The sequence below is a fragment of the Schistocerca americana genome, chromosome 2 (genome assembly GCF_021461395.2).
Source record: "Schistocerca americana isolate TAMUIC-IGC-003095 chromosome 2, iqSchAmer2.1, whole genome shotgun sequence".
Classification (NCBI taxonomy): Eukaryota; Metazoa; Arthropoda; class Insecta; order Orthoptera; family Acrididae; genus Schistocerca; species Schistocerca americana.
The window spans coordinates 82,022,557-82,036,524 of NC_060120.1; positions in this window are offsets into that span (position 1 = coordinate 82,022,557).

Sequence of the window (13,968 nt, forward strand, 5' to 3'; positions counted from 1 at the left end):
TGTTCTCCTCGTTAGTGCTGTTCGAGAATAGGCTATATTCGGGAGCCAAGTTCCACATTGTATCTTCCCATCATCCGTAACAACGCAAACACAACATTACACTGTACAAGCACTCATCACAGCCACGTGACACAGACGCACACTTGAGACTTCATACATATACAGGGTGTTACAAAAAGGTACGGCCAAACATTCAGGAAGCATTCCTCACACACAAAGAAATAAAAGATGTTATGTGGACATGTGTCCGGAAACGCTTAATTTCCATGTTACAACTCATTTTAGTTTCGTCCACCTACCCTCAATGGAGCAGGTTGTCATGATTTCATACGGGATACTATACCTCTGCTGCTAGAATATGTGTGTTTACAAGTACGACACAATATGTGGTTCATGCACGATGGAGCTCCTGCACATTTCAGTCGAAGTGTTCGTACGCTTCTCAACAACAGATTCGGTGACCGATGGATTGGTAGAGGCGGACCAATTCCATGGCCTCCACGCTCTCCTGACCTCAACCCTCTTGACTTTCATTTATGGGGGCATTTTAAAGCTCTTGTCTACGCAACCCCGGTACCAAATGTAGAGACTCTTCGTGCTCGTATTGTGGACGGCTGTGATACAATACGCCATTCTCCAGGGCTGCATCAGCGCATCAGGGATTCCATGCGACGGAGGGTCGATGCATGTATCCTCGCTAACGGAGGACATTTTGAAGATTTCCTTTAATAAAGTGTTTGAAGTCACGCTGGTACGTTCTGTTGCTGTGTGTTTCCATTCCATGATTAATGTGATTCGAAGAGAAGTAATAAATTGAGCTCTAACATGGAAAGTAAGCGTTTCCGGACACATGTCCACATGACATATTTTCTTTGTTTGTGTGTGAGGAATGTTTCCTGAAAGTTTGGCCGTACCTTTTTGTAACACCCTGTACAAGAACAACTACCGTCAGAATCTGACACTGTAAATACAACAAAGCGTTGTACGTAATGAGGTAATAATTGTTTAGAACTTTACATAGTAGGTGTGTAGGAGTTCCGGACTGGAAAAGCTTATACATGCAAAGTACAGAAGGAACAAAGGTATAGCTTGCTATGTGAAGCAGATTCAGATTATTACAAATGTAGAAGCTGGGGCGTTTTATTTTCACAAGTCCGTCTTGATCACAAGACTTTATTACACTTTATTACCGGTTTCGGCATATTACCATCCTCAGATATTCGTAGCAGATCAGAGGATGGCAGTACGCCGAAACCGGTAATAAAGTGTAAGAAATCCGTGTGATCAAGACGGACTTGTGAAAATAAAGTGCCAAAAATGATTGCGGACTCATTTACAGACTTTATGTCTTCAATAAAGAAACTGGGCCAAATAATACAGCAGGAAAAATGGGCGTGTCGGTGTTATGAACATTATATTTCGATACAGTTAAGGCATTGACATGCTTTAACATTAAAATAAATCCTATTTTGTCATGTCAGAAATCTTAAATTGTATGCTTTACCAATAAAAGGCTTAAGGTAGTTTTGGTAGGTTTGGAAAACAATAGCTAAACTGTTATAGGATTAAAGGTTTACACTTCAGGCGATATGCACATACATAGATGGCGATAGTATCGCGTGCACAAGGTATAAACGGGCAGTGCATTGGCGCAGCTGTTACTTGCACCTAGGTGCTTCATATAAAAAGGTTTACGTCATGATTATGGCCAAACGGCAGGAATTAACGGACTTTGAGCGCTGATTGGTAGATGGAGACAGGGGACATTCCAATTCGGAAAACGTTTGGGAATTCATTATTCGAGACCCACGTTGTCAAGAGTGTGCCGAGAAAGCCTAGCTTCAACCATTACGTCTCACTAGGGTGACCGATGGCATTTATTTAACGACCAAGAGCAGTGGCGTTTGCGCAGAGTTGCTGGTGATGACAGACAAGCAACACTGAGTGAAATAACCTCAAAACTCAATGTGGGATGTTAGGCGAACGTATCAGTTAAGACAGTGTGGCGAATTTTGATGTTAATGGGCTATGGTATCAGACGTCCGATGCGAGTGCCTTTGCTAACATGGCCTGCTGAAGTTCTACTGGGCTCGTGACCACGTCCGTTTGACACTAGACGACTGTAAAAGGTAAGATTCGTGAGTGGCGCAGATCCCACGAAACCATGGACCCAGATTGTCAACAAGGGAAACTGGTGTGGCTCCATAATAGTATGGGCTGTGTTTACATGGAACGGAATTCATCCTTTTTTTACTGTCGGCTACTTGGAGACCATTTGGAGCCATTCATGGACTTCATGCAAAACGATCGAATTTTTATGGTTGACAAGATGCTATGTCACCAGCCAACAACTGGTCGCGATTGGTTTGGAGAAGATGGTGGACATTCGGAGCGAATGATTTGGCGACCCAGATCGCCCGTAATGAATCTCATCCAACATTTATGGGACGTAATCGGGGGATCAGTTTGTGCACAAAATCCTTTCGAAACTATGGACGGTTATAGAGGCAGCATGGCTCAATGTTTTTGCAGGGGACTTCCAACACCTTGCTGAGTCCATGTATATTATCTCCCTTCCTTTCTGTGGTTATTAATTATTATTATTATTATTATTATTATTAAGTAAATCACAAGAAAGCGCTAATGTAATATATATATATATATATATATATATATATATATATATATATATATATATATAGAGGGCCAATGGCCAAACATAAATATTGAATTATGTTTCAAATGAGCGCCAGGCTCCCTACAAATTATTTCAAATGCTTTCGCCGAAAAGTAATGCAGGCTAAGTTCACTGACCTAGAAGAAATCGTATGTTTGAAAGTATGCATTTTTTGACGAAATAAAATTAGTGAAGCTTTGCACTTTAGTTAATTGAATAAATGGAAATGATTTCTGCTCCGGCTGTGGTGATATGCTACACATAAAAATGAATTTAAATACGCCGCGTAATGGAGGCCAATTGTTGCCAGCCAAAGATCACCGCCGCTCGCTTCGCAGAGACTGAAAAAATGCTACATAACTTCTTGCAATTTTTAATTCAGGAAGAACTGTTTGCATGGGTTCTTTAAGTAACACAATGCACTCACTTTTTGTAAATATATTTCCACAAAGCACAGAATACACACTTGAATTATTCGTTTCGTACAAGAACAAAAAGAACAAAAGCTACCGCAAGCGTACCTTACATACAGCAGAAGAAAATGATCTGACTCGAAGTGATTTTAAATATCTTTTTTCTCTTATATATAATGACAAAGATAATAATGTTAGTTTCGAGAACGTTATGCACTACGATCTCATCTAATATAAATAATGTCTTTTTATAACATTGAACTCGATCTAGTCTTTCTTTGAAGCTAATTTAATACATTTTCATAATTAATTTGTCATTTATATCCACATAATATTATTCAGAGTCCTTTTAATATTTATCTCAAATATATCGTCATGAATATTTCAAAACGGACACTATGCATGCCACCTCAAAATACTACAATACGCCTGACTAAAGGAGGTCAGACAAAATATTAAGAGGCATCCCATGACTCAGTGTATTAGCCCTTTACCATGGTATCGAGAAATTTCTACTTCAGAAGTATACTGAAGATATTCTAAAATTATTATAAAATAGTGACAAATGTCAAATAGAGAAAGAACCAATCCGAACCACAACAAATTAAAATGTTGAGAAGAGCTTACTCATTCATAGAATTAGATATTGACGAAAATGGATGTTGGAGCCAAAAGGCTTTTGTCTATCACACTGTGCATGTTAACCACAAATATCAACAGTTAAAATGCATAATTGAAGATAGTAGCAAAATACTGTTCTTAGTAAACACTTTTAAATTAAAAAACACTTGACACTGGATCCAGCAGACATTTAGTATGGCACACACAAGGCCAGTAACGTAAGCCGACTGACTGCGGCACGCAACCACTGGTGTTAGGTATACGGTGGTAAGTGGCGCTTACTGTGAACGCGTGCGCGCAAAGCCGCACTGAGCAGCCAAGACCTAATTCAGCAAATAAAATGGTTAACAGATTGAATTAAAACAGAATAAAACTAATGAAAATAGAAAAAGGAGAGAGGGGCTAGGAAGAGAGGCCTTAAAATCATATGGTATGGAAAGAGCAAGCAGGCTCAGTAAAATGTGCTAATTGTTTGCATACATGTGCGTAAATCAGCATGAGATAACTTGTAAATAAACACAGATATGTGCCAAGTAACGGTATACAAATCAAATGTACTTCGTAAAATGCTAACATAATGTACAACAAGGTATAAATACTTAGAGCCGTCTTAATTAGCAAGTAACTAATATGAAATAAAATATACGTACAAGAAGGAATGTAACATATTAAAATACAAGGTAAGAAAACAGAGTGGATGGGGATAGTTATTACCTATGAAGTAACATACCAGGGTAAGTAGCCGCGAGTCATAAAACATATTACGTACACTAATTACAAGTGGACTGAAGTAGCATACTGAGGAAAGCAAAGCCAAATTCAGCGTTAACTGTTCAAACAGTGAATAAAATGCCTAAAACCGCCCTGAGCAGTAGCTACATAACGTGGATGAACAAGATACTTAAAAAAAGATATAACCAGATTAAAATACGATAAAACAGGGGGTGTGGTAAATGGGCCGGAAACGAGAGGGTACATTGTACACTGAAGGAAAAAAATGCAGTTCTGGACAATATACGCTGGTGGAAAGAAAAATCCTCAAAACGAAGAAGGAGTTGTGCGAGATAAACGAAAGTTGTTAGGCATGTTTATGCACCTGAACGATGATATCTATTCAGATTAGCCACCAGTCCTGTACGAGTGGCACTAGGAGCGCCACTGTGAGGATGCAACTCAGATTTGCTTTGCATACACGCTGTAATGGTCGTGAGTGTTAGTTGACTTTGACACTGGGTGTGGTGAGTAGATGTTAGACAAGAATGCCTTTAAGGGGACAAAGACGCCATTATCAATACCTCGCTAAGTTGGAACGAGGTCGAGTAATAGGGCTACGAGAAGCTACATGTTCCTTCCGTGGTACTGCAGAAAGACTTGGCAGGAAGTCGCACAGCCGAGACTGAAGACCATCGGCGTGTGGCTCTGTCGCATCGTACTGCATCCACAGCAGCAATTTCAGCAGCAGTTGGAACCACAGTGACAGGGAACAGTTACAAATCGGTTACCTCAAGGACAGCTCCGAGGCAGACGCCTATAGATCCCTGTACCTAAGGAGGAGGAGGATATTAGTGTTTAACATCCCGTCGACAACGAGGTCATTAGAGACGGAGCGCAAGCTCGGGTGAGGGAAGGATGGGGAAGGAAATCGACCGTGCCCTTTCAAAGGAACCATCCCAGCATTTGCCTGAAGCGATTTAGGGAAATCACGGAAAACCTAAATCAGGATGGCCGGAGACGGGATTGAACCGCCGTCCTCCCGAATGCGAGTCCAGTGTGCTAACCACTGCGCCACCTCGCTCGGTCCCTGTACCTAAGCCACTGCCCTTTTGCGACTCCAGTGGTGACAAGCGAGAAATCTTTGGAGGACAGGTCGAAGGTTTGTTGTGTTTTATGATGTCGATCAGTTGTAGAATTTTGGAACACGTGTTATGTTCGATTATAATGACTTTTCTGGAGACTAGAAATCTACTCTGTAGGAGTCAGCACGCGTTTCGAAAAAGACCGTGTGAAACCCAGCTCGCGCTATTCGTCCACGAGACTCAGAGGGCCATAGACAGGGGTTCCCAGGTAGATGCCGTGTTTCCTATTTTCCGCAAGGCGTTTGATACAGTTCCCTACAGTCGTTTAATGAACAAAGTAAGAGCATGTGGAATAGCAGACCAATTGTGTGATTGGACTGAAGAGCTCCTAGATAACAGAAGACAGCATATCATTCTCGATGGAGAGAAGTCTTCCGAAGTAAGAGTGATTTCAGGTGTGCCACAGGGGAGTGTCGTAGGACCGTTGCTATTCACAATATATATAAATGACCTTGTGGATAACATCGGAAGTTCACTGAAGCTTTTTGCGGATGATGCTGTAGTATGTCGAGAGGTTATAACAATGGAAAATTGTACTGAAATGCAGGAGAATCTGCAACGAATTGACGCATGGTGCAGGGAATGGCAATTCAATCTCAATGTAGACAAGTGTAATGTGCTCCGAATACATAGAAAGAAAGAACCTTTATCATTTAGCTACAGTATAACGGGCAACAAATGGAAGCAATTAATTCCATAAGTTATCTGGGAGTAGGCATTAGGAGTGATCTAAAATGGAATGACCATATAAAATTAATCGTCGGTAAATCAGATGCCAGACTGAGATTCATCGGAAGAATCCTAAGGAAATGCAGTCCGAAAACAAAGGCAGTAGGTTACAATACACTTGTTCGCCCACTGCTTGAATACTGCTCACCTGTGTGGGATCTGTACCAGATAGGGTTGATAGAAAAGGTAGAGAAGATCCAACGGAGAGCAGTGCGCTTCGTTACATGATCATTTAGTAATCGCGAAGGCTTTACGGAGATGACAGATAAACTCCAGTGGAAGACTGTGCAAGAGAGACGCTCAGTAGCTCGGTACGGGCTTTTGTTGAAGTTTCGAGAACATATCTTCACCGAGGGGTCAAGCAGTATATTGCTCCTTCCTACGTATATTTCGCGAAGAGACCATGAGTATAAAATCAGTGAGATTAGAACCCACACAGAGGTATAACGTCAATCTTTCTTTCCACGAACGATACGAGACTCGAGTATAAGGGAAAACCGATAGACGTACTTAAAGTACCCTCCACCACACACCGTCAGGTGGCTTGCGGAGTATGGATGCAGATGTAGAAGCTGGTTCTGCTTCGGTGTCACTGATAGCCCTGTGTTGGTTAGATCGTGGCCAACTGAGGGCCTCCAGCGAACCTGTACGTGTGCTGAACACACTGATCCTAAACGTGGAGTTAAGGTCTTGACTGCAATTTTGTATGACAGCAGGAGTACTCTCGTGGCTATACCACGCACCATTACTGCAAAATCGTACATCAGTTTGATTATTCGACCTGTTTTGTTGCCATTCATGAACAGCATTCGTGGGAGTGATATCTAACAGGGTAACGCTCGCCTACATACTGCTCCTGTAGCCCGACATGCTCTAGAGTGTCGATATGATGCCATAGCATGCTCCATCACAAGCTCTGTTTGCTGAGCTAAGCTCTTCATCTCAGAGTAGCACTTGCAACCTTCGTCCTCTATTATTTGCTGGATGTATTCCAATCTCTGTCGTCCTCTACATTTTTTGCCCTCTACAGCTCCCTCTCGTGATGTATATCAAATCCTATCATCCTGTCCGTTCTTCTTGTCAGTGTTTTGCAAATAGTCCTTTCATCTCCGATTCTGCGGTGAACTTCCTCATCCTTACCTTATCAGTCCATCTAATTTTCAACATCTGTCTGTAGCACCACGTCTGAAATGCTTCGATTCTCTTCTGTTCCACTTCTCCCACAGTCCATGTTTCACTACCTTACAACGCTGTGTTCCAAACGTACATTCTTAGAAATTTCTCCTATGGCCTATGTCTGACACTAGTAGACTTCTCTCTTGGCCAGGAATGCCTTTTTGCGACTGCTAGCCTGTTTCTCATGTCCTCCTTGCATCTAGGTAGCAGAATTCTTAACTTCATCTACTTCGTGACCATCAATCCTGATGTTAAGTTTCTCGCCCTTCTCATTTCCGATACTTCTCATTACCTTCGTCTTTCTTCGGTTTACTCTTAATCTATACTACGTACTCATTGGACTGTTCATTCCATTAGCAGATCATGTAATTCTTCTTCTCTTTCTCTCAGGATGGCACTGTCTTCAGCGAATCTTATCAATGGTATCCTTTCACCTTGAATTTTAATTTCACTCCTGAACCTTCCTTTTATTTCCATCATTGCTTCTTCAATGTACAGATCGAACAGTAGACGCGAAAGACTACAGGCCTATTTTACACGCTTATTAGTCCAAGCACTTCTTTCTTGGTCGTCCATTCTTATTACTTCATGTTGGCTCTTGTACATGTTACCCGTCTCTCCCTAAAGATTTCCCCTATTTTTCTCATAATTTCGAACACTTTGAACATTTTAGATTGTCAAACGATTTTTCCAGTTCGACAAATCCCACGGACATGTTCTTTCTTTTAGTCTTGCTTCCAATATCAAACGAAGCGACAGAATTGCTTCTCTGGTGACTTTACCTTTCCTAAAGCCAAACTGATCGTCATGTAACACATCCTCAATTACTTTTCCATTCTTTTATATATTATTCTTGTCAGCAACTTGGATGGGCCTAAAGTCAGATGATAGGTCGCCAGCCTCGTACATTCTACACACCATCGTAAATAGTTGTTTATCGCCACTTCTCCCAATTATTTCAGAAATTCTGGTTTAATGTTATCTACCCATTCTGCCATATTTGATCTTAAGTCCCCCAAAGATAGTTTAAATTCTGATTCGATTACTGGATTCCCTATCTCTTTCCTATTGACACCTGCTTTTTCTACTGTCACATGAGAGAAATCTTCCCCGTCTAGAGGCCTTCAATGTGCTCTTTCCAACCATCCGCTCTCTCCTCTGCATTTAACAGTGGATTCCCGTTGTACTCTTAATTTTAGCACCATTAATTTTAATTTCATTTCGGTCAGTCCCTCTGATGACCATTTCCCTTTCGATTTCCTTAAATTTTTCATGTAGCCACTACGTCTTAGCTTCCTTGCACTTTTTACTTATTTCATTCCTAAGTGACACATATTTCTACACACATCAAAAAAAGTTTTGCATCACACCAGTTCCCAGAGGTCCTGAAGATGGACGTTAACTGTGGATATTGCATCACAGACACAGTCCCTTTGACAGTTCAGAGATGTCACTAAACCCGCCTAAAGATGTAAACAGTCATGCATGAGCAACGCCTATTAGACGGAGGGGGTCCGATGACATGCCTCTCTCAGGCCGCCCAAGAGCTACTAATGCAGTGGACGACCGCTCCCTACAGATTATGCCTCGGAGGAACCCTGAAGACAACGCCACCATGTTGAATAATGCTTTTCTTGCAGCCACAGGGCGTCGTGTTACGATGCAAACTGAGCGCAGTAAGCTGCATGATGCACAACTTCTTCCTAACGTCCATTGAAATGTCCATCTGTGCAACCACGACACCAAGCAGCGCGGTACAGATGGGCCCAACAACATGCCGAATGGACCGCACAGGATTGGCATCACGATCTCTTGACCGATGAGTATCGCGTATGCCTTCAACCACATAATCGTCGGAGACGTATTTGGTAGTAACACGGTCAGTCTAAAAGCCTTAGACACATTGTCCAGTGAGTGCAGCAAGGAGAAGGTTCCCTGCTATTTTGGGGTGGCATTATGTGGGGCCGACGTACGCCGCTGGTGGTCATAGAAGGCGCCGTAACGGCTGTACGATATGTTAATGCCATCCTCCGACCGACAGTACAACAATATCGGCAGCATATTGGTTAGGCACTCGTCTTCTGTATTTACCGACAATGTGCAACAGAAGTCCATTCCACAAACTGGTGTCCGTCACCTAAGACAAAGCATGATTGTTAGCAACAGTCTGGCCAGTACACCGGTTATTAATCTACATCATTTCACATTTGCAATGGCTTTTTCTCGCTCTTACATTAATCTGTGATCTTGAAGTGTAAATCACTTAAGTAAGTTACTTAGATAAATGTATTCCCGAAATTTCATTACTCTACATTAACTAGCTTTTGGTATTGCGATTTTTTGTCTTCAGTGTATGTGAAATAATAAAACAAAGAAAGTAATTGTGATTGATAAAGTGTTCTACAGAAACTGCAAAACTGAAAGTAGGATTCATAAATGTAAATAGGTTACTAAGGAAAACAAATATCACTCAGCTGCCGACGGCGACCAGTGAACTTGGCTACGCGGTCAGAAGTAGCGTCTTAAAGCCTTCAAGAAAATGTCTACTTGCAAGCCTGAACTGGTTGTTTAAAGCTTTGCTCTCCTTGTTCGATAAGTGTTTGAAAATTTCAAGTTCTTCCCATAAATCTAATCTACAGCCTTTTTTCTCATTGGATGGAATTACGGTATCCTCTAACTTTCGAGGGGAATAATCAGAAATGTTCTGAGAATGCGTAAGTCTATAGATTAGCACCTTGGTTTCGCAACAGATGTTATTTGTACCTTACGGTGACTTCTCTATCTGTTTGTCTGTATATAAAAATTCTAAGGGTCGTTGTTTACATTTCATGAAATTTTAAAGTAACCGCAGGGGAAGCGTGCGTTTACGTCACACGTAAAGTTACGTTCTGTTGCATGAGCGGTCAAAAGTTAGAGGGAACTGCAGAGGAGTTTGGTGTTTCATAGATACAACATGGACTGCTTACGAAATGTGAATATGTTTACTATCATTTGATCGCAGTTATGAAATTGCGGACTTCCTTGGCAGAAATCTATGAGTAACGGAGCAGCATATAACCACGAACTGCTTCTTTCGACGTGCACTGTTTATCGAGCGTCTTTTCCCGTGGTCAGGTTGGCATAAATTTTTATTTCTTCTTATACGTCCATAAATTACCAGGTTATTTTCTATATCGTGTGGCTATTTTGTATCAGGTGAACTGGGAAGTTGTAACTACTTCCTATCTTTTTCTTATAAAATTTTATGTGTTCCTAATGTCGTATTCCAAAATTCATTCCAAGTAGTTAAGTTTTCGTCCAGAACAGTACACTTTGTATATGCAACAGTTTTTGTGTAAGTCTTGTGTTGTATTATTACTGCGCGTTAAAAATATCTGAGTTTATATGAAACCCGGCGTTAGAAATGAATCGATGCAAACTGTTTATTCAGTTCGTCGTTTTGTGGAGACTGCCATGCTGTGACAGCCGCTGTTCTCTGCTATATTTCGGTACCAAGCAAATTCCTTTCTGCTTTATCTGCATGTAGTGGTAGTTTAAGAAGTCTGTTTACTGTAGATCGAAAGAAGGTATTTTTATATTGAGAAGTATGTCATGATTTGACGGGAGTAGTTACTCTGAAAGACGTACGTTCATGGCAAATTCCAAAACAAGTCTATATTGATTCTTGGCAAGAGTAAGCTTTAAAAAAATTAGTGCGGATATACCGCTGGTGTTCAACTGAAAACCTAGTATTACTGTGCGTTTTACTAACAGCGTACTGTACACGCGTAAACGTAACGTTTCCGATGTCGAAATTCCTACATACTTGTTAAGGAAAATTTCAGATGTTCATTGTATCATTATGTGCATTTTTGTTTGTATTTATAATGTCAGTGAAAGTGACGTCAGTGCTAGAGAGGAATCAGTACGTGGAGTAAAACACAAAACGTTTCAGCAACTGGAGAGGATAATCATCAGTTCACTGTAGCGGAAATGCAGCGATCACTCAGGTTCGGAGAAAATAAAGTCATAACAGGTCGCAACAAGGCAACGGTAAACCACCTCTTCTAAGACCTTGCCCATGGTGGCAGTGAGGAGTCCTCGCGTCTGGTCCCCATCACTCAGTGAGTGAGGACTGATTTCAACTTTTGAAAAAAAAAAATTGTGAAAAATGGCCACATTCTAATGACGACGAAAAATTAATTCATTTATAGAGTAAATTTTCATAACATGAAATAACTATCTAATGAAATGAAATATGTATGAAATTTGAAACAAGAGAGAAAGCTTTATTCATTTGAGCAATAAACGACATAGTATGCGTGACCTGAATATCGCCCTCGTGCGATCAAATATTACGTTTTTGTAAATAGCTGCACAGTGCTAGGAAAATTTCCTGTCGCTATAGTTATAAAGCTTACAACGGTCTGCGTGATGTGTCGCTGCCAAGTGACAAAGCTCGATAAAACTTTGACCTTACACTGAAAGCAATGGTGTAGTATAGTATAGCACAGCACAGAAGGTAACTGAAAGAAATACTCAGTGAGACAGTTAGAAATGAAACTTTTATTCAGAAACAGTAACTGCAATCCCCGCGATTTGCGGTGGTTCGTTAAACATAACAAAAGATGGGGCATGATTTTCAATCCTTGCATCATCACTACGGACGAAAATGAATGTACTGCAGTGTGCTCCCACGCTGGCCCAAGGTTGGTAAGGAGTTCTTGTGGTAGAGCGTACCTTCCCTCCACCAGCGAGGTTGATAAGTGGTGGGTGGACAATGGCGCATATGGACGTTGCAACCGCCCTCCGTCGATCTGCTGTCGTCGGCTTCTGTGACGTAAGATACTGATGTTATCTACCGTATATGTCGGACCTTTCGTTATATCTCACATCAGATGAAGCACTCACAAACATCTTCACTGTAACGGCGACTATATTTCGGGTTTTCATAATAATGGATGTTAACTTTTTGCTCAGTCGATCACTCTTTATTTGTTGCTGCGTTACCGAAGACAAGATACTTAATAACGTCTTTGAATGTTAGTTATTACTCGTATTTACTAATAGACACGCTATTGAGGGAATCACTTTAGGTTTTTTATCAACAACATTTCATAATTAAATCATGAATAACTGAATTTCGGATATAGAGAAAAGGAAGGTTGTTCCTACAATTACTCTCAGCAATTACGGAAAATAGAATGTCCGTGATTTTTATAGTTCATCACCCAAATGTATTACAGCAAGAACTGTGTTCCATTACTGTCTTTCGATACAGTCATTCAAACTTCGTATGCTTTTATGTTCACTAAGCTAAGTGTCCAATTCAGTTCTTATATTCAATTTAACGTGAAGATTACAAAGAATCCGCCTCGATTGCAAATAGAAACCGGATGTTGACCTAGGTTTCGGCGCGGATAACCACGTCATCTTCGGAACACACTAAAACTACAAACTGCCTAAAGAGGCATGGTCCAACAGAACGCCCTGAGGGGCAAAAGACTCGCATAAAATATAAAATAAACTGTACGTGTGTACCATGTCAGTAGCTGTACGTACCGTTCATTTTATATTTTATGCGAGTCTTTTGCCCTTCAGGGCGTTCTGTATTAATGTTGGACCATGCCTCCATAGAGAGTTTGTAGTTTTAGTGTGTTCCGAAGATGACGTGGTTATCCGCGCCGAAACCTAGTTCAACATCCGGTTTCTATTTGCATTCGAGGCGGATTCTTTATAATCATTAAATTATTCATGATTGCTGACGCGCTGCAACGTTAAAAGTTCTGAATTTAACGTCCCATCGTTTAGTCCACAGATCCTATTGTCGGCTATTCGGCATGTAATACGGAACGGTACTTCTTCTCGCGGACGCAATTCCTCAGATATTCTTTGTGCGTGACCTTACGGCAAAAGTCTGTCTCTTATAAATTAGCTATACTCAATTTTCTTGCCGTTTAACATAAGTGCCCTGATCCGTTCCGTGGCATATCACACGGAAATGACAGCTGTATCGCACACCGCAGCAACGTAGACTTATTCAGAGAGCAGAAAACAGGACAAGACTGCTAACAATATCCGCGCATGGTTTATATAGTAGAGTTTAGAAACAAAAATAGCCGGTTTAAGCATTCTTTGATTTCCCTGAGGCCCCACTTTGCTGCGGGCGTTATTCTGATGAGACATTATATATCGATAATTTTAATCAAAACTTTTTCAATCCTATTAATTATTTCCGATATTATCGATCACCTCTCCGCTATACGAGAATAAGCCTGATAATATTGTTCTCAATTAAAAGTGCGGTTGTAAGGTGCTGCAGCGCGTATCCCCAACGAATACCGCAAGTGCTCGATGGAATGTCAGTCGGAGGAACGGCAGGTTAGTCCATTCGCCGAATATCCTCTCGTTCCAAGAGCTTCCCCGGCTGTGCAGTTCTATACTGTCGGGCATCGTCTTTCGTAAACAACGACGTCAGAACAGAAAGCATCTGGCAAAGGTGTACAGTGTCAAAAAA